The sequence below is a fragment of the Triticum dicoccoides genome, chromosome 3A, assembly GCF_002162155.2.
Source record: "Triticum dicoccoides isolate Atlit2015 ecotype Zavitan chromosome 3A, WEW_v2.0, whole genome shotgun sequence".
NCBI lineage: Eukaryota > Viridiplantae > Streptophyta > Magnoliopsida > Poales > Poaceae > Triticum > Triticum dicoccoides.
This window is the reverse complement of record NC_041384.1, coordinates 115462445-115483980: the sequence shown is the minus strand read 5'-3', so window position 1 is coordinate 115483980 and position 21536 is coordinate 115462445. Positions and strand designations below refer to the sequence as shown.

Sequence of the window (21536 nt, the reverse complement as noted above, 5' to 3'; positions counted from 1 at the left end):
AGTCGTGGCTGGAATGGAGTGGTAGCCCTTTGTGCCGTTTGTTGAAGCAGCCAAGAGCGTAGGGGGAGGCGGCTAGGTTAGGAGTGCGGCGGCGATGCTCGAAGTAGGCGAGGAACCCGACAGCATGATGAGGACCGGTGCGGATAATGGCGTTCCCGCGCCAAGGAAGGCGACGCGGCACATACCACGGGAGTCGACGCGCGGGGATGGCGGTGGACCGTAGGCCCGGCCTCACAGTCCAAAGGGGCGACGCGGCGGCAGCAGGCGGGTTGGAGCGACGGTGGGAAGACCTCGGAACAGTTTTTTTTTTTGCATTGCTTGAGCCTCGTGGGCATATATATATTGAAATACAATGATCAATTTAAAGTATAAGACAATGCAGAACCAAATCCTAGTTTATCATATACTTTCTAATAATCATATACCCAACATGGATATAAATATATTTTTAAGTCTGACTTTTATGAAAATCTATATGCACTGCATTATAAGACTGAGAGGCTATACGGGTATCCACTATGGACCTTCAAAACGCCCGCATACGTCCGGATCAAGCGGTCTAGACAGCGTAAGCCATCCAACGCGGGTCTACATCGATCCACCGGGTCCGGACACATTTTCCCTCGCAAACCGAAGACAAAGTGTGGGGCTTTGCAGGCGTCTGGTCCGCTGCCACGCCCACGTCTGACCATCCTGACCCAACCGAAACAATTACCCGCGCCCACGCGCTTTCTCGCCCGGCGCCAGCTACCCGCATTCATGCCGCTGAAGAGCGGCCGCTCCGCATTGACGCCGACACAGGACTGACGCAACATATCACTATCAGCATTGAAGCGGTGCGATGCACACCCGGCTGAACATGCCTCCTCACCTCATTCAAACGGCCATAGACTGCCCGCCTTCCTCCACTAAACCTACGCATGTGCCGAGAAACCAACTATGTCCACACATCTGTTTGCGAGCCGCCCATCATTAATCACAAGGCCGGTTGGCTCCGGCAGTCCGCCCGCTATTTAAAAGGCGCCAGACGCTAGGCAAAAGTCGCACCACACTCCGCTCCCATCTCCTCCTTGCACAATTTTCTCCATAATCGCCATGGCATCCGACGAGCAGGAGGAGGAGTTCTCCGGCATAAAAGCCGGCTGTGTGGCCCGTCGAACCCATTGGATACGAGCCAGGCAACTCTCTGCTCCACCATCCTCGACACTCCAGGTCGCTGCGAGCCAGCTCGCGAAGGCAGAAGCTCCAAGTCGGCGCATCGTTCCACAACTCGCCGCTCCAAGCCAACTTGCCGAGGAGCGGCAAGTTGCTCCATGCCGACACGCGGGGGAGCACGGCGGCACGGCATTGTGACTACTGTGGACGACGCGTGTCGTACCGCTCCTCCCGTGCACATGACCATGCCATCCACCGTCAACGAACGCGTAACCGCGCCCTGCCAACGGAGAAAGAAGCCGGTTTCACGAAGATCGACAAAACGGTGGCCCGCATGTTCACGCCAGCCGCCATCATCAAGGAGAAGTATAACATGGAAGACCGCCACCGCTTCGGTCTCACGAAGGGCACCATCGAGGCGACGCCGGCGTACGCAGACTGTGTCTTGCCTGGTCACAGGCCAGTGTCGTCCCCTTCCTCTCCGGCTGATGCACATCCCTACGGTTCCACTCTAATGAGCGGCGCTGCCGAAGATTAGTAAGCGAACCGCCCTTTACGCTGAAGCATATATCTCTGGTACTCACAAGTCCGATGTGCGGGCTAACGGACATGGGGATGACAATAAAGATTCACTGCAGCCGGCCGTAGACTGGTCAAGAGTATTCGTGTCATGGAAATGGATAGTTTTTAGTTAAAAAATGTTCTAAATATAATGAATTCCGTCCAATTTATATCAAATTCGCTGTGTTTATATGAATTCGTCTTGTTAGTCCAAATGAAAAATATATACGAACATCGTGGGAGGGTGTGGCCTCCGGTGTCCGCTGACTGGTCTCAAATGCTGGAACAAATTTACGCCAACTCCACCACGCGACCCCAAACGAACGTCCGGTTTGGCCGGATTTTGTCCCTTTGGGGCGGCGATAGGTTCGCCCGTGTCCGGTCTTGTCCGTTGGGTCGTGCGTGCGCCCACCGCGCGGACGCACCCCAAATCACGTCCGCGTTGGACATGATTTAAAAAAATAGAAAAACATAAATAAAATGACTAAAAAAGTTAAATAAGCGCGGTTTAATAAACATAAAACTTAGTTAGGGTCGGCCACAAAACGCCCAGTTTCACGTCCAACTTGACATAATTAAACATGAAAAAGAAAATAAAAAACGGCCGCCGCCAGCGCGCTCCTGCCTGTGCTCGTCGGTGCAGTCGCCGTCGCCATCTTCAGTGCCCGCTGGCGTCGTCGTCGTCGCTGACGAGGTCCACGTAGGTCGGCGGTGCGTGGTAGACGGGGGCAGGCTGGACGGCAGGAGGTGCCTGCACGACCTCCTCCCGTGGCGACGCCTCCCGCTTCGGTGACCGCAGCGGAGTGGCGCACCAGTCCACGCCCACGGCGGCGGCCATCTTCGGTGCAGTGCAGGACCAGCCCCACCCCTGGCCCAGCAGACCCGAGTGGAACGCGGCCACCGGCTCCTCCTCCGTCGCCTCCTCCTCGGGGATGGCTACCTCGCCGGCAGCGGAGCGGGCCGTCATCTCCTCCAGGCCCTCCCATTGCCGCTCATCGTGCGTGTACATGGAGTCCTCCATAACACGCGCCATGAGACGGGCCTCCTCCTCCTCCGTCATGCGAGGAGGTGGTGGTGGCGATGGAGATGGCGAAGGCGACGGCGTGGGCGTGACGCCGCGCACCCGCCTACGCCCGCGCTCCTGTCGTGGCCGCCGGGGCCTCGTCGAGGTGCCGGCGAAGAACGACGTGCGCCTGGTGTCATGCTCGTCACGAAACTAGGTGTCCCAGAGCCCGGAGTCGGGGGCGTACCTGGGGTCGTAGAAGAGGTCGTCAGGGAGGAGGAGGCGGCGGTGGCGCTCGACCTCCTTGTCGCGCGGACGGCCGCTCGTCGGGACCGGCGGGATCGGGATCCGGTCGGCGGAGAGATGCCAGTTATTGGGGAGATGGACGTCGCTCCAGGAGAGCGGCGTCCTCGTCTCCCAATAACGGCGGCACACCGACGCAGACGTAGTGCCGGTCGCGCTCGCCGACGGACGTGGGGGCGATGGAGAAAGCCGTCGACGCGGGGGCCCGACGTGGTGGTGATGCGGCCTCCTTCTTCCCGGAGCCGGCGCGGCGCCCCGACGAGGAGCCGGCCTCGCGGTCGTGCTTCCCCTTACGGTTCCAGAAGCCCATGGGGTCGAGGGTGGCCGACCGGCGATCTCGACAAGGGAGGGGGCTAGGGTTTAGCGCGGTCGGGTTTCGAGGAGGCTGCTGGATGAAGTGGGGCAGTGTGGACGACGACCGGTCCACGGGTTCCCCATTTAAGAAGGACGGCGACCTTCCACTAGGCCGATGACAGGTGGGGTCTGCCACCCATGCGCATTGATGTTGGCGGGCGGGAGGTAGGTGGCCGCCCCGCCACGCGGTCAGACGCGGACGAGCGGCGCGTCCGTTCGGTGTCCGCGGCGACCCAAACCCGATGCAAAAATGCGCTTGAAATGGGTCGGCCTGGATACAAAACGGACCAGATGGGTTCGGACTGTCGCGCGCTGGGCCGCCTCGTTTGTCCTCTTTACCCCAAACGGACGGGGCCGGACAGGATGAGGTCGCGCGGTGGGGTTGGCCTTACTGTCATGCCTCGGAGATGTCCTTACCTGCAAAAGTAAGAGAGAGAAACTACCGATCCGCCCTCAAGTCGGATCCATGTCACCACCCGCTAGGCTAGCCGGTAGCAAAGTACTGGTACCATCAGGGATGGCCTACTGTAACGATAAGTGTGTTGGGGAACGTAGCAGAAATTCAAAATTTTCTACGCATCACCAAGATCAGTCTATGTAGTAATCTAGCAACAAGGGGAAGGAGAGTGCATCTACATACCCTTGTAGATTGCTAAGCGGAAGCGTTCAAGTGAACGGGGTTGATGGAGTCGTACTCGTCGTGATCCAAATCACCGATGATCCTAGTGCCGAACGGACGGCACCTCCGTGTTCAACACACGTACAGACCGGTGACGTCTCCTATGCCTTGATCCAGCAAGGGGAGAAGGAGAGGTTGGGGAAGACTCCATCCAGCAGCAGCACGATGGCGTGGTGGTGGTGGAGGAGCGCGGGACTCCAGCAGGGCTTCGCCAAGCACTACGAGAGACAAGGAGGAAGAGGGGTAGGGCTGCGCCAAGAAGGAGATGTTTTCGTGTCTCTGGCAGCCCAAAACCTCAAGTATATATAGGGGGAGGGGAGGGGCTGCGCCCCCACCTAGGTTTCCACCCCTAGGGGTGGCGGCCAGCCCTAGATCCCATCTAGGGGGCGGCCAAGGGGGGAGAGAGGGGGGGCGCACCACTAGGTGGGCCTTAGGCCCATCTGAGCCTAGGGTTTCCCCCTTTTCCCTTCTCTCTTCGCCTTGGGCCCTGGTGGGGGGGGAACACCAGCCCACCTAGGGCTGGTCCCCTCTCACACTTGGCCCACGCAGCCCTCTGGGGCAGGTAGCCCCACCTGGTGGACCCCCGGGACCCTCCCGGTGGTCCCGGTACGTTACCGATAGCACCCGAAACTTTTCTGGTGACCAAAATAGGACTTCCCATATATATATCTTTACCTCCGGACCATTCCGGAACTCCTGATGATGTCCGGGATCTCATCCGGGACTCCAAACAACATTAGGTAACCGAGTACATACTTTCCCTATAACCCTAGCGTCATCGAACCTTAAGTGTGTAGACCCTACGGGTTCGGAAACCATGCAGACATGACCGACACACCTCTCCGGCCAATAACCAACAGCGGGATCTGGATACCCATGTTGGCTCCCACATGTTCCACGATGATCTCATCGGATGAACCACGATGTCAAGGACTTAATCAATCCCGTATACAATTCCCTTTGTCTAGCGGTACGATACTTTCCCGAGATTCGATCGTCGGTATCCCGATACCTTGTTCAATCTCGTTACCTGCAAGTCTCTTTACTCGTTCTGTAACACATCATCCCGTGATCAACTCCTTGATCACATTGTGCACATTATGATGATGTCCTACCGAGTGGGCCCAGAGATACCTCTTCGTTTACACGGAGTGACAAATCCCAGTCTCGATTCGTGCCAACCCAACAGACACTTTCGGAGATACCTGTAGTGAACCTTTATAGCCACCCAGTTACGTTGTGACGTTTGGCACACCCAAAGCACTCCTACGGTATCCGGGAGTTGCACAATCTCATGGTCTAAGGAAATGATACTTGACATTAGAAAAGCTTTAGCATACGAACTACACGATCTTTGTGCTAGGCTTAGGATTGGGTCTTGTCCATCACATCATTCTCCTAATGACGTGATCCCGTTATCAACGACATCCAATGTCCGTGGTCAGGAAACCGTAACCATCTATTGATCAACGAATAGTCAACTAGAGGCTTACTAGGGACATGGTGTTGTCTATGTATCCACACATGTATCTGAGTTTCCTATCAATACAATTCTAGCATGGATAATAAACGATTATCATGAACAAGGAAATATAATAATAACCAATTTATTATTGCCTCTAGGGCATATTTCCAACAGTCTCCCACTTGCACTAGAGTCAATAATCTAGTTCACATCGCCATGTGATTAACACTCACAGGTCACATCACCATGTGACCAACATCCAAGAGTTTACTAGACTCAATGATCTAGTTCTCATCACTATGTGATAAACACTCAAAGAGTTCTGGGTTTGATCATGTTATGCTTGTGAGAGAGGTTGTAGTCAACGGGTCTTGCCATATTCAGACCCCTATGTATTTCGCAAAACTTTATATCGTAGATGCTGCTACCACGTTCCACTTGGAGCTGTTCCAAATTGTTGCTCCATTATACATATCCGGTATCTCTACTAAGAGCTATCCGGATAGGTGTTAAGCTTGCATCGACGTAACTCTTTATGTCGAACTCTTTATCACCTCCATAACCGAGAAACATTTCCTTATTCCTCTAAGGACAATTTTGACCGTTATCTGGTGATCCAGTCCTAGATCACCTTTGTACCCTCTTGCCAGACATGTGGCAAGGCACACATCAGGTGCGGTACTCAGCATGGCATACCGTATAGAGCCTATGACAAGAGCATAGGGGACGACCTTCGTCCTTCCTCTTTCTTCTGCCGTGGTCAAGCTTTGAGTCTTACTCAACTTCACACCTTACAACTCAGGTAAGAACCCCTTCTTTGACTGATCTATTGTGAACTCCTTCAAAAACATGTCAAGGTGTGCGTTCTTTGGAAGTATCATCAGGCGTTTTGATCTATTTCTATAGATCTTGATGCCCAATATGTAAGCAGCTTTATCCAGGTCTTCCTTTGAAAAACACTCTTCAAACAACCGTTTATGCTTTCCAGAAATTCTACATCATTTCGAATCAACAATATGTCATCCACATATACTTATCAGAAATGTTGTAGTGCTCCCACTCACTTTCTTGTAAATACAAGTTTCTAGCAAACATTGTATAAACCTAAAAGCTTTGATCACTCCATCAAAGCATATATTCCGATTCCGAGATGCTTGCTCTAGTCCATAGAAGGATCGCTGGAGCCAGCATACCTTTTAGCATCCTTAGGATCGACAAAACCCTTTATTGTACCACATACAACTTTTCTTATGAAAAACTGGTAAGAAAACTTGTTTTGACATCCATTTGTAAGATTTCATAATCGAAAAATACAGCTAATGCTATCATAATTCCGACGGACTCAAGCATCGCTACGGGTGAGAAATTCTCATCGTGGTCAACTCCTTGAACTTGTGAAAAGACTCTTTCCCACAAGTCGAGCTTCATAGACGGTAACATTACCGCCCACATCTGTCTTCTTCTTAAAGATCCATTTATCTCAATGGCTTGCCAATCATCGGGCAAGTCCACCAAAGTCCATACTTTGTTCTGATATATGAATCCTATCTCGGATTTCATGGCTTCTAACCATTTGTCGGAATACGGGCCCACCATCGCTTCTCCATAGATCGTAGGTTCATTGTTGTCTAACAACATGATGTCTAAGACAGGATTATCGTACCACTTAGGAGTAGTACATATCCTTGTCGACCTACGAGGTTCGATAGCAACTTGATCCGAAGCTTCATGATCACTATCATTAACTTCCTATTCAACAGACGTAGGTGCCACATAAAACATCTTTCTGTGTTGCATCATTCTCTGGTTGAAATAAAGGTTCAACAACCTCATCAAGTTCTATCTTCCACCCACTCAATTCTTTCGAGAGAAACTCCTTCTCGAGAAAGGACCTGTTCTTAGTGACAAACAATTTGCCCTTGGATCTGAGATAGAAGGTATACCCAACTATCACCTTTGGGTATTCTATGAAGATGTGTTTGTCCGCTTTGGGTTCGAGCTTCTCCGGCTGAAGCCTTAAGCATCGCAGCCCCAAACATTAAGAAACGACAACTTTGGTTTCTTAGCAAACCAATGTTCATACGACACCGTCTCAACGGACTTAAATGGTGTCCTATCTAAAGTGAATGCATCTGTCTCTAACGCATAACCTCAAAATGAAAACGGTAGATTGATAAGAGACATCATAGATCGCACCATATCTCATAAGGTTCGATTACGACGTCCGGACACACCATAACCCAGTGGTGTTCCAGGTGGCTTCAACTGTGAAACAATTCCATAATGTCAGTGTTTGCCAAACTCATAACTCAGATATTCTCATTGATCAGATCATAGGAATTTGATCTTCTTGTTATGATGATTCTTAACTTCACTCTGAAATCGCTTGAACTTTTCAAACGTTTCAGACTTGTGCTTCATCAAGTAAATATACCTATATCTACTCAAATCGTCAGTGAAGATGAGAAAATAGCGATATCCACCGCACGCTTCAATTCTCATTGGATCACACGCATCAACATGTATGATTTCCAACAAGTCACTTGCCCGTTTCATTGTACCTGAAAGCGGGGTCTTAGTCATCCTGCCCATGAGGCATGGCTCGCATGTGTCAAGCGATTCAAAATCAAGTGACTCCAAACATCCATCGACATGGAGTTTCTTCATGCATCTTACGCCAATATGACCTAAGCGGCAGTGCCACGAGAAAGTGGTACTATCATTATTAACTCTACATCTTTTGGCGTGAACATGTGTATTACCACGACCGAGATTCAATGAACCATTCACATAGGGTGCATGACCATGAAAGATATCATTCATGTAAACAGAATAACCATTATTCTCTAACTTAAATGAATGACCGTATTGCAATGAACATGATCTAATCATATTCATGCTCAATGTAGACACCTGATAACATTTATCTAGGTTCGATACTAATCCCGAAGGCAGATGGAGCGTGCGATGGTGATCTCATCAACTTTGGAAACACTTCCAACACACATCGTCACCTCGCCCTTAGCCAGTCTCCGTTTAGTCCGTAGCTTTTGCTTCAAGTCACCAGTAATAGCAACTGAACCGGTATCCAATACCCAGGTGCTACCAAGAGTACTAGCGAGGTACACATTAATAACACGTATATACTTTGTTGAAGTTGTCAGCCTTCTTATCTACCATGCATTTGGGGTAATTCCGCTACCAGTGACCGTTCCCCTTACAATAGAAGCACTTAGTCTCGGGTTTGGGTTCAACCTTGGGTTCCTTCACTGGAGCGGTAACTGGTTTACCATCCATGAAGTTTCCCTTCTAGCCCTTGCCCTTCTTGAAATCAGTGGTCTTGTTAAACCATCAACACTTGATGCTCCTTCTTGATTTCTACCCTTTACGGTCTTAAGCACCGCGAACAGCTCCGGGATCAACTCCATCCCTTGCATGTCATAGTTCATCACAAAGATCTAGTAGCTTAGTGATAGTGGCTAGAGAACTCTATCAATCACTATCTTATCTGGAAGTTTAACTCCCACTTGATTTAAGTGATTGTAGCACCCAGACATTCTGAGCACATGCTCACTAGCTGAGCTATTCTCCTCCATCTTGTTGGCAAAAGAACTTGTCAGAGGTCTCACACCTCTCAATCACGGGCATGAGCCTGAAATCCCAATTTCAGCTCTTGGAACATCTCATATGTTCTATGGCGTTCAAAACGTCATTGGAATCCCGATTCTAAGCCATAAAGTATGGTGCACTAAACTATCATGTAGTCATCAGGATGTATCTGTCAGGTGGTCACAACATCCACAGACGATGTTGTAGGGGTTTGCACATCGAGCGGTGCATCAAAGACGTAAGCCTTCTGTGTAGCAGTGAGGACACTCCTCGGACTACGGACCTAGTCCGCATCATTGCTTACAATATCTTTCAACTTAATATTTCTCTAGGAACGTATTGAAACAGGGAGCTACAACGTGAGCTATTTATCTACAACATATTTGCAAAGACAATTTAGACTATGTTCATGATAATTGAGTTCATCTAATGAACTCCCACTCAGATAGACATCCCTCTAGTCATCTAAGTGAAACATGATCCGATTCAACTAGGTCGTGTCCGATCATCACGTGAGACGGACTAGTCAACATCGGTGAACATCTTCATGTTGATCTTATCTTCTATACGACTCATGCTCGACCTTTCGGTCTTCCATGTTCTGAGGCCATGTCTGTACATGCTAGGCTCGTCAAGTCAACCTAAGTGTTTTTGCTGTGTAAATCTGGCTTACACCCGTTGTATTCGAACGTTAGAATCTATCACACCCGATCATCACGTGGTGCTTCGAAACAACGAACCTTCGCAATGGTGCACAGTTAGGGGGAACACTTTTCTTGAAATTTTAGTGAGGGATCATCTTATTTAAGCTACCGTCGTTCTAAGCAAATAAGATGTAAAACATGATAAACATCACATGCAATCAAATAGTGACATGATATGGCCAATATCATTTTGCTCCTTTTGATCTCCATCTTCGGGGCTCCATGATCATCGTTGTCACCGGCATGACACCATGATCTCCATCATCGTGTCTTCTTGAAGTTGTCTCGTCATCTATTACTTCTACTACTATGGCTAACGCTTTATCAATAAAGTAAAGTAATTACATGATGTTTATGTTGACACGCAGGTCATAAATAAATTAAGACAACTCCTATGGCTCCTGCCGGTTGTCATACTCATCGGCATGCAAGTCGTGATTCCTATTACAAGAACATGATCAATCTCATACATCACATATATCATTCATCACATCCTTTTGGCCATATCACATCACAAGGCATATGCTGCAAAAACAAGTTAGACGTCCCCTAATTGTTGTTGCAAGTTTTTACGTGGCTGCTATAGGTTTCTAGAAAGAACGTTTCTTACCTATGCAAAAACCACAACGTGATATGCCAATTTCTATTTACCCTTCATAAGGACCCTTTTCATCGAATCCGATCCGACTAAAGTGGGAGAGACAGACACCCGCTAGCCACCTTATGCAACTAGTGCATGTCAGTCGGTGGAACCAGTCTCACGTAAGAGTACGTGTAAGGTCGGCCCGGGCCGCTTCATCCCACGATGCCGCCGAATCAAGATAAGACTAGTAACGGCAAGCAAATTGACAAAATCGACGCCCAGAACAACTTGTGTTCTACTCGTGCATAGAAACTACGCATAGACCTAGCTCATGATGCCACTGTTGGGGAAGTAGCAGAAAATCAAAATTTTCTACGCATCACCAAGATCAATCTATGTAGTAATCTAGCAACGAGGGGAAGGAGAGTGCATCTACATACCCTTGTAGATCGCTAAGCGGAAGCGTTCAAGTGAACGGGGTTGATGGAGTCGTACTCGTCGTGATCCAAATCACCGATGATCCTAGTGCCGAACGGACGGCACCTCCGTGTTCAACACACGTACAGCCCGGTGACGTCTCCTACGCCTTGATCCAGCAAGGGGAGAAGGAGAGGTTGGGGAAGACTCCATCCATCAGCAGCACGATGGTGTGGTGGTGGTGGAGGAGCGCGGGACTCCAGCAGGGCTTCACCAAGCACTACGAGAGACAAGGAGGAAGAGGGGTAGGGCTGCGCCAAGAAGGAGATGTTTTCGTGTCTCTGGCAGCCCAAAACCTCAAGTATATATAGGGGAGGGGAGGGGCTGCGCCCCCACCTAGGTTTCCACCCCTAGGGGTGGCGGCCAGCCCTAGATCCCATCTAGGGGGCGGCCAAGGGGGAAGAGAGGGGGGGGGGCGCACCACTAGGTGGGCCTTAGGCCCATCTGAGCCTAGGGTTTCCCCCTTTTCCCCTCTCTCTTTGCCTTGGGCCCTGGTGGGGGGGCGCACCAGCCCACCTGGGGCTGGTCCCCTCTCACACTTGGCCCACGCAGCCCTCTGGGCAGGTAGCCCCACCTGGTGGACCCCCGGAACCCTCCCGGTGGTCCCGGTACGTTACCGATAGCACCCGAAACTTTTCCGGTGACCAAAACAGGACTTCCCATATATAAATCTTTACCTCCGGACCATTCCGGAACTCCTCGTGATGTCCGGGATCTCATTCGGGACTCCGAACAACATTCGGTAACCGCGTACATACTTTCCCTATAACCCTAGTGTCATCGAACCTTAAGTGTGTAGACCCTACGGGTTCGCGAACCATGCAGACATGACCGACACACCTCTCCGGCCAATAACCAACAGCGGGATCTGGATACCCATGTTGGCTCCCACATGTTCCACGATGATCTCATCGGATGAACCACGATGTCAAGGACTTAATCAATCCCGTATACAATTCCCTTTGTCTAGCGGTACGATACTTGCCCGAGATTCGATCGTCGGTATCCCGATACCTTGTTCAATCTCGTTACCGGCAAGTCTCTTTACTCGTTCCATAACACATCATCTCGTGATCAACTCCTTGATCACATTGTGCACATTATGATGATGTCCTACCGAGTGGGCCCAGAGACACCTCTCCGTTTACACGGAGTGACAAATCCCAGTCTCGATTCGTGCCAACCCAACAGACACTTTCGGAGATACCTGTAGTGAACCATTATAGCCACCCAGTTACGTTGTGATGTTTGGCACACCCAAAGCACTCCTACGGTATCCGGGAGTTGCACAATCTCATGGTCTGAGGAAATGATACTTGACATTAGAAAAGCTTTAGCATACGAACTACACGATCTTTGTGCTAGGCTTAGGATTGGGTCTTGTCCATCACATCATTTTCCTAATGATGTGATCCCGTTATCAACGACATCCAATGTCCATGGTCAGGAAACCATAACCATCTATTGATCAACGAGCTAGTCAACTAGAGGCTTACTAGGGACATGGTGTTGTCTATGTATCCACACATGTATCTGAGTTTCCTATCAATACAATTCTAGCATGGATAATAAACGATTATCATGAACAAGGAAATATAATAATAACCAATTTATTATTGCCTCTAGGGCATATTTCCAACAAAGTGGATAGTAGGCCATCCCTGAAACGATAAGTGTCATTATGTAATTCTGAAACTAGTAATGATAAGTTGGAATTTTGAAAAATAGGAAGGAGGCAACGATTAGTAGCGTCCAGGCTTGGTCGCTGTTGTGAATCACGTCCACACCTGGACGCTATTGTTAGCAGCGTCCCATGTGTTGAACTTGGCCTCCGTCCGAGGGAAACTCCGAGGCGACCCAAATTGACGCAGATTTTCTTCGTTCTTTATTCATTTAGGTTGGTCAGGTGGACGCCAGTGTTCGTTTTTGTCTGCCGGTTCGTACGTGCGTCCAACACGGTCGGAAGCATATCACATTTGTGCTAGCTTTTGGAAATTTTGAAAAAGAAAACAGCCAACATAAGTCTTATTTATATTAATTAAATCTAAAAAATAAATGAAAACTAGAAAATAGTCAGCTACGGGCAGTAGATCTAGGCAGCGTCGTCGTTGTCCTCCTCCTCCTTGGTCAGGTTGATGTAGATTGGCGCCACCATCCACGGGAACGCCTATTGGAAGGTTGCCAGCTGCTGCTCCGCCTGCCACGACCGGCAGTGGTGGTGGAGCAGCGAGTGCGCGCGGTGCATCGAACGCACACTCGAAGCACTACCGACAACGCTGGCTGTTCTCGGTGGCGAACCACACATCCCCCTTTGGCGAATCCACCGTGTACGTTGGGTCACGGCGAATGTCAACAGTAGTAGAGCACGGGTGGTGGTGGATCAGCTACGCGTGGCCTGAGGCTAGCAGGGCCGGCACCGGAACCCTATCGAGGTTGAGTTGGCACCCTTATGGTAGGTTCACATTGAGCTACGGCGCCGGCACGCCATGCTCCTAGAAGTACTAGCAGCGATGCACCGGCATGTAGAAGCAAAAGCGCGGCCGCCAACTCAAGGTTGACTTATCTATTCTCATAAACTAGGCAATTACCAATTATATTACCCAAGAGTAACAACCAAGTCATCTATACAATGTACCCTTGTAACCACTGAATAAATTATACAGAATAGCAAACGAAGAAGATTCAACGAGTACTTGGAACAACTCACATGCGCCATTCATAGGTCGAGTGGATGATCCTAATGACGAGCGAATGATCCTAATGATGAGTAGCCAGTGAGACGATGCTGCTCCTGTGATGATTAGTGATGCCCGCGCTAGAGTTTGCTTACAACCCTGCGAGGTAAGGAGCGATGGCTACATGCGTATTAGGTTTTATAAGTCATGAAACCTCTATCTATAAGTGCAAAACGGCTTAATTGAGCCTAATCCCGAAATTTTTATTATTGATAATTAATATTCCAGTAATTTTGAAACTAAGAAACACTAATGAGAAATTCGAAAAATAGGAAGGACGCTAGGAATAATAACGTCCAAGGCTGGACGCCAATACCAACAACGTCCAAAGCTGGACACTCTTATAAACAGCGTCCACTGTGTTTGGTTCGACCAGACCCTGTCCGGCTATCTCCGGTCTTCGACTTGTACCCTCAGCAACTTCCGCAGGAGCAAAGCTAGACTCCGCCACCTCCAGCCCACCGAAAATGGCACTCTAGCAACGCACCACCCTCATTTTGCTCCTTGTTATCCCTCTTTGCCAATTCCCATCGTCGTGCCTCGCTCGAATGGTGATCCGCTAAACCCCCGTTGCTGCCGGGGCCATGGCTGTCCATCTCTGACAGCCATATCCTCCTCAGCAAGGACCGCCCCGACCTCTTACCTGTTACGCTCGGAGCCATCTCTAGCAACACTAACTACTAACATGTCAGCGTGAGCCCTCTCCCCATCCTTTTCGCTCTCCTACACTAGGCATGCATAACCATGTGAGTGGATGCGTTGTGAATTTGTGCGTGAATATCTGTGCATGTTGGCATGAACTCGAGTTGTTTTCTACCGAAAAAGGCTCACACCCTGCTTTATAGATAACGCAACGATCATACAACTCGACACCACACCATATACACCCGAGACAGGATATAACAATGCAAAATAACAGCGACACCACCACAACCCACTCCAAGATCACAACAAGAATACAAAGAGTGTCCTACAAGAAGCGGTCGGAGTACTCCACCATGACAGAGGTGTCACAAAGAGACGACGTTGCACCCGATGAATCATGGACTCCAAGACTGTGCCTTCAGGAAGGGCACGACACCAGAGCACCGCCACCGCCAATTCAAAAAAATCATGGGTTTCACGAGCAAACCGAAGGAGGAGAGTAGCCGCAACGCCGCCTTCACGAAGGTAACCACGTCTACAGTTGCCGCTGCCATTGGCCTGGTGCAAGCCAAACAAGGATTACCCTATCGCACGCACTCTCCGTCTCCGAGACCACTATTGGTCGCTGAACACCGGACACCATGCCGCCCGGACGCCCATGGCAGGGGTAGCTGCTCGTAGCCAGCTCCACCCATGACCCACGCCGCCACACCTAGCAACATGTGCCGGTCGCAGCCTGCGCTGCCCGTGCCACCATGCCGCCCGTCACACCGCCGCCATAACACCATCTGTAACCGCTTCGGCGCACTAGCATGTCCGTTTTCCAAGGCGGTGTCCATGCCTGCTCGATCTGGCCCAGGCCTGACCTCCTGTGCATGGAAGACAAAACTTCCCCGTCGCCGCCTACGCCGACCGGGCTTTGCCCGACCACGCCCTTTTTCAACGATTAGGGAGGAGGGAGAGTGGGAGGGGGAACCCCGACGACGGTGGCTAGGGTTACCCTCCATAGCTCACGGGAGCGACGCAGAAGGAAGAGGGGAAAGAGGGGAGGCCTCCTGACTAGCTCACCACTCGAGTTGTTTTCTTAGTAGCAAGGAGTGTACCGGAGCACACTGTCCATGGTTGAATTGCTGGAAGCTTTCGCCCTCAAGGCAGCCCAGAAAGCAATCACGACTTAGGTGTAGAATGCACAATTAGACTTTCTTGCGACAGTTTTAGTAGCTAATGAATTAGAAATACATACATTCATGTGTGTTAAGACTATTTCTCCTCTAATTTGGCAAAAGCAAACTGGTCTAGAATGGAACAAATGGGCATTTCAGTGATTTGTTATCGATGCCTCACAACCATCACAAAAAAACCAAAGCTCACATATTAAATCTATTAGAGGAAATACTCTCAACATAGTTAAAACAAGAGCACCTGACCGAACCACATAACTGGACGTTGTTTATAACAGCGTCTGGCCATGGACATCATTCGCAATAACGTCCAGCCTGGATGCCGTTGTCAATAGCATTCTTCCTATTTTTCAAATTTCGGCCCAACCATGATCAATTTTCTAATTGCTGCTGTACTAATTACTAGTAATAAAAAAATCGGGCCTCATCAGAGCACCAATGGAACGGCATGACTGGATGCCGACGATACTACCGTCTAGACCTGGACGCTGTTAGCAACAGAGTCCATCATGGACGCTGTTATTCATGGCGTCCTTCCTATTTTTGCAATTTCCACGGACCCTTTACCAGTTTTGGAATTACAAAATTTTCATTTACTGTTAATTAAAAAATGGGCACATAGTACGTGAATCAATTTATAGTAATAATTATTTGCGTGGATGGTTCTGGAAATCCATACAATTAATCTTTATTTATATGAGGCTCTTGAATGCTCCAAAGCGAATCTCGGTTAGGAAGGTTCTAGTGTATCCAGTGTTGCATACTTTGTCTATATTTATTGGTAGGGCCGGCACAAATTGAACGTACAAAGGATGAAGGGGGTGTCACGCTATCCACGTGTCGCTATGAATAGTCCGTGAGCGAGCGGCCCGCATCCCCCCCACCCCCACCACGAGCCGTCAGCCCGCATGTCCGCTCGCACACCAGGCGCCGCTCCCCCGCTCCCCCGCTCCAGCCGCCTCTCCTCCGCTCCCCTCCCCTCTCACGAACCCTAGCGCCGCCACACCCCGCGCAGCAGCCACATCCCTTCCCGCTCTCCGCTCGCCGCGCAGCCGCCGCATCCCTGCCCGCTCTCCACCCACCTCGGTCGCCCCCTCCCACACCTCTCCTCTGCCCCGAGACCCCCAGCCACCCAACCCCAACTCCGGCGGTCTCCTCTCCCTCCAGCGCCGCCGCTCTACCCTCTTCCGTGACCCTCACCTTCCTCACTCTTCAAAGGAAGGGATGGGAAGGGAAGGGGAGGGGAGGCCCTAGATCGAGCGGAGCGACACAGCGGCACCGGCACGGGTGCGCCGTCGTCTACCTGGTCCTCGAACCGGCCATTCCCCTACTAACCATGGCCTCCCCCCCCCTCTCTCTGTATCTCCCACACGGCGGCGCGGTGCAGCCGGCGGCGATGGCTTTCTGGCAGGCACGCCACTTCCTGTTTTGCGGCGTGTGCGGCACCCTCCTCGACTTCAACTCCCAAGAATCCTTGTGTGTTGTGTCTGAAAATCATGTGGCTAATGCAAGACATGCCCCTTGTTTTCTCAAAATCAATGAATGGTTCCAGGCAAATAACTAGGTCTGCAAGAATGATTTTATACGTTCAATGCTCGTTCAGTTTGGTGCTTGTTTGAATGTTTCTGCATTAAGCTTTCTTAGACTCCTCGAATTCAACTGAGCCAGCGGTTATGAATTCACAGTATACTTGATATACTCCTCAAATTCAACTGAGCCCGCGGTTATGAATTCACAGTATACTTGATATAGGGCAATATCGATGTCTTCTGAACCTTTAGATCAGTATTTCAAAAGAGCATCAACGGAGTGAGAGTTCATTTCTTTAGAGCATTTGTTATAATCCGCCATTTTGTATCTGCCAATTGCCATCAACTGAGTGAAAGTTCATTTCTTTAGAGCATTTGTTATAATCCACCATTTTGTATTTGCCAATTGCCTTAATTTTTCTCTATCCACTAGGCCCTCAGCATTCTTAGAAGGTCGTCTCATAATTTCTGTGATTCTTCCCTCTATAGGTGGCTTAAAATGGAGGCTTGCATGCCCAAGGCAGGTGGTTAAGGCCCTCTTTAGTTGGTGTGGCAGTGGTGAGTGGAATGCACGATGCAGCAGCCTGGAGAAGTGGCCAACACGGCTTAGGAAGCGCCCCACCTGTGAAGCGATACATCTGATGCCAACATACCAAGGTGAGCATCGCCTACTTCCCCACTCTGTATATATGCAAGCCTGTGTGATTTACTCTGCTTCTTCCTCCCCTTTTAATTAATTAATCTCTTACTGAGCAGAGCATGCTCTTTAGGTTGTTAGCACAAATGATATAGTTGAATTAGTCTTCTTTTACTGGTGGTTTTTGGTAATGACTTACTATGCTTCACATATTTGGAAAAGCCTATGCATTTACATTTCTGCTGTCAAAGAAACACGTTCTTAAGGTAACTGCAGGCAAACCAACAAATTCGACTTCCGTTGTGCACATGTTGTTTTATTGAATGTCACACCTACTTTCTGCAAGATATGACTTTGCCGGTCTCAAGTATTACTTTCACTTATTCGATGGTGTTCATATAGCACATTGGTTTATGGTAATGTTTGATGTAATTTCATAGCATCCTTACAATTTTCTTTTGTTCATCTGGACATCCATGTAGGGACTTGAACTCATGGACAAGGCATCATCCTTATTGCAAGATATAATCCTGGCCGGCGGAAGTACAGTGACACAAAGAACCTGGGCGCCGTCTGCTTCCTGCATCGGCAAGCAAGCGGCGGAGCTTCCAATGGGCAGAAATGCGTGCATGTTGGACTTATGACATAACTGAAGTATGTAACTGTATTTTGTTATTCCATCTCTTTCTTATTTTGTTATGTGCTTATACTTCAAACATAGGTTAGGGACCTAGAATACATCCTGTGCGGTTACCATCAAAGTTGTAGTTGTAGGTTATAGTTACTATCCTTCAGAAATAATCACGAGTTGGCCTATCATTGTTGTCAGGAACGCACATTATTGCCCTTATTGTGTACGTTCATTTTTCCTTAAAAAAAGGTAATGCACACGACACGATAGGGATACATCATGCACAACATCGGAAAATGCTATATAAAGGAGGAGAGTCTTACAATACATCTTGCTAAATTATGGTGTGTCTCTGTAGTACCCAAGGGTCCAAGAGAGTCTTACAATAAAATGCTACATATAACTAAAAGAGGAGAGTCCCTGCTGTGAGTAGCAAGTCAATTTCTACCAGGGAAAACTAATAAATTCATTTTGTTTTTCAATGCTAAATTTACTCGAAGATTATATTTCTGTATTTCCAATATGGTGTGGAATGAGCGTACTGTAATAATTATGGATAACTTGTCGCTTCTGACAAAGTGCTCCACACACGACAATGTCGGGACGATAACTGCATGACCAAGGGATCCAGCGGCCGCTGCTGAGCTGGGCTCGAGATTCCTCGGCTAGATTTAATCATCGTGCACGAGTCGTCCAAACTCTATCGTCCCCGTAGCACTGCTCCAAGCTAATAGTCTGGGTGTGTGTCTTCTTCATTTTTACGTTCATCAGTTTGTACTTTTTTTGAAATATTCAATATATTTGACAGTAGGTCTGGTTTTGCCTATCTTTCCTTGGTGTTGCCTCCAAATTGATTTCTTTTTTTCTTTCAAGCTACAACAGTGAGTTCACCTAAGTATCTTGATGTGTCCTCGTATATGTTTGGCTTTTTGTTGGAATGTTGTTGGTTGTCCTGTGAAGCGACACTTCTGATGCCAACATACCAAGGTGAGCTTCACCTACTTCCCCACTCTGTATATATGCAAGCCTGTGTGATGCACTCTGCTTCTTCCTCCCCTTTTAATTAATTAATCTCTTACTAAGCAGAGCATGCTTCAATGATCTGTGGCTCCGAAGGGAATTTACTACTAGGAACATATGCAATGTTTGGTTATCTATGTCCATCTAACTGTCAAAAACATCTGTGGAATGCAAAATGGACTGTGTAATACTTCTTGAAGAGGCAATGCTTGTTATCTGTATGCAAGTTTCTAACCGCATTAGCAGGAAAAAGTTTGGTTTCTGTTAGTGTAATCTTCAATATATCATTTTTGCTGCTTGGAACCGGACCTTCGAACTTCTGTTCCGCATGCTATTTATTCTCCGGTGAAGTAGTAAAATAAATGCATAGTCTGCCGGCCCTCGCTAAGAGCCCAGCTGATTTAAAATGTGCCAGTGTGCTCCTTCTGTATCTACATGTGATGCACATTTATGTCTGACCAATCCATTGGATTGAATTTGTACTGCAGGTTTTACTAAAAAAATCCATTACCATCACAAGCTGTATGTGGCACGGGTGCTTATTTAGGCAATGCGTAGTCTTAATGTGAGGAGGTGCCGAGATACACGAGGGGTTGGAGCAGGACTGCGGGAGGAGGCGAGGATATGTTTTGTTTCAGATCCACCTGATTAATCCCAAATTTTTGCAAGGTCTGCTTCTTATGCAGAGCTTTCTTTCGATGAGCAGCCTAGCCAATTAATTACAGTTAGTCCTTTTAGTTAGATTTAGTATTAGGTGAATTATTTGCTTCTGTGTCGATGAACAAATGAGTCTGATTTATTTTTGCTTTAGATTATTATCGTTTTCGATGTTGGTTTGAAGTTAAAAGTGAGAAAGAGATTAGGTGACAGGGATATTGTGTGACAAACTTTTATTTTGTCTTGTGTTTAATCCTATTTAGCTTTTGTAGATAACTCTATGATAGCATCTGTACTGACAACAGTTAGATCGTGTATGTCGTAGAATGTTGAGTGCTTGAATTAACTTGATGACCACAATAATTTGTATAGCTGGAAGAAATAGTGATTATATTCGAATCACCTCCTTTTAGCTAAGAGTAGTAGGCAATCTCATTTTAGCTAAGAGGGGCAGGCAAGTGTGAGTCAAATAAAAGGAATGCAAGAACTCAAATTTAGCCTGATAGACGGTTATTTAAATAATTCTATTTTACTTTATGGGAATTGCACAATGTAGATATTCATAGTGGAATGGGCTTCTTTTCTTCCATAATGTATTTCATCAGCATGGTCTCCAACTCCTCATCTTGAAACATTAGTTTGGAGATTTCTAGAGAAAATAAAATTCTTGTAATAATTTCAGATTTTACATGATCAGTAGAGTAGGAAGGCTTTCAAGAATTCGTAAGATAGTCTTGAACACTTCTCAAACTGAAAGGATCATATACTGACGCAAACAATTTATGTATTGTTTTGTGCCAGTTTGGATTACTCTAAGCAATTCTCTCCGGAGTTGAGAGTACTCTGAGCACTGCCCATAGCGCGCCACGACGACTGTTTGCACATCAGGAGCCTCGCGACGCAGGTCATCTCTCTCCTTTCTCCTCCTCCAGCTTCCCTCCCTTCAGGTCTCATTGTAGCCTTTATGTGCGAGAGGCTTGATTATGGGCATAAGCAGAACAGTTTTCCATTTCATTGGTGCGTGCGCAAAGAGCAATGAACTCAGAAGGGTTTCTTTTCTAATGTGATTTGCTTCATTCCTAAATATAACTCATCGTCTGTGCCCTCTTTTTGGTCCATGACATGGATATTCCTATTGAAACAAAGGTCTGGAATTCACAGTTTGATGGATTGGTAGTCGTTACAGTATTCCTCATTTTCCTGTTTGCCTGGTCTCCCATTGCTATGTTGGATGAAGTTTGCTTGCTAGCTTTTCGTTTACTATGAGAAGTTACATGCATGAGGCATGATAGATGCATTCCTCATATTCTTTCTATCTGCTAACTTTGACTTCCTTTTTTCTCATACATATATTGCTCCTTCTACAGTCCTCATATGACCACATCCTCAGAAGACAATATCAAGTCTGCTTATTCATGCATGCACACCCTCAGAAGACCACAATCGGCCTGAGAAATCTTCTCTGCTCAAACTATGTATGCTTATCTACATGAGGCATCTCTGCCTATGTTGCTTGCTTTTTGAAAGCATTGTAAATGGCTATCAAAACTTCTTATAACGCTATGTATCAGCATCGTACCTAAGTATATATTTCCTTGTGACTAAATA

At 48.1% G+C, this 21536-nt stretch overlaps 1 long non-coding RNA gene across 8 annotated transcripts; it reads left to right on the top strand.

Moving 5' to 3' along the window:
• Positions 1 to 16342: 16342 nt before the first annotated feature.
• LOC119267474 lies at positions 16343 to 21536 on the top strand. 8 transcript variants are annotated; one of them, XR_005132462.1, is made up of 7 exons: positions 16346 to 17018; positions 17473 to 17640; positions 18103 to 18274; positions 19134 to 19238; positions 19760 to 19940; positions 20730 to 20832; positions 21296 to 21536. It is a non-coding gene; the product is annotated as an uncharacterized LOC119267474 (long non-coding RNA). The 8 variants fall into 8 exon arrangements; XR_005132461.1 differs by having other exon boundaries at positions 16343 to 17018; positions 19134 to 19940; XR_005132458.1 differs by having other exon boundaries at positions 16343 to 17018; positions 19125 to 19940.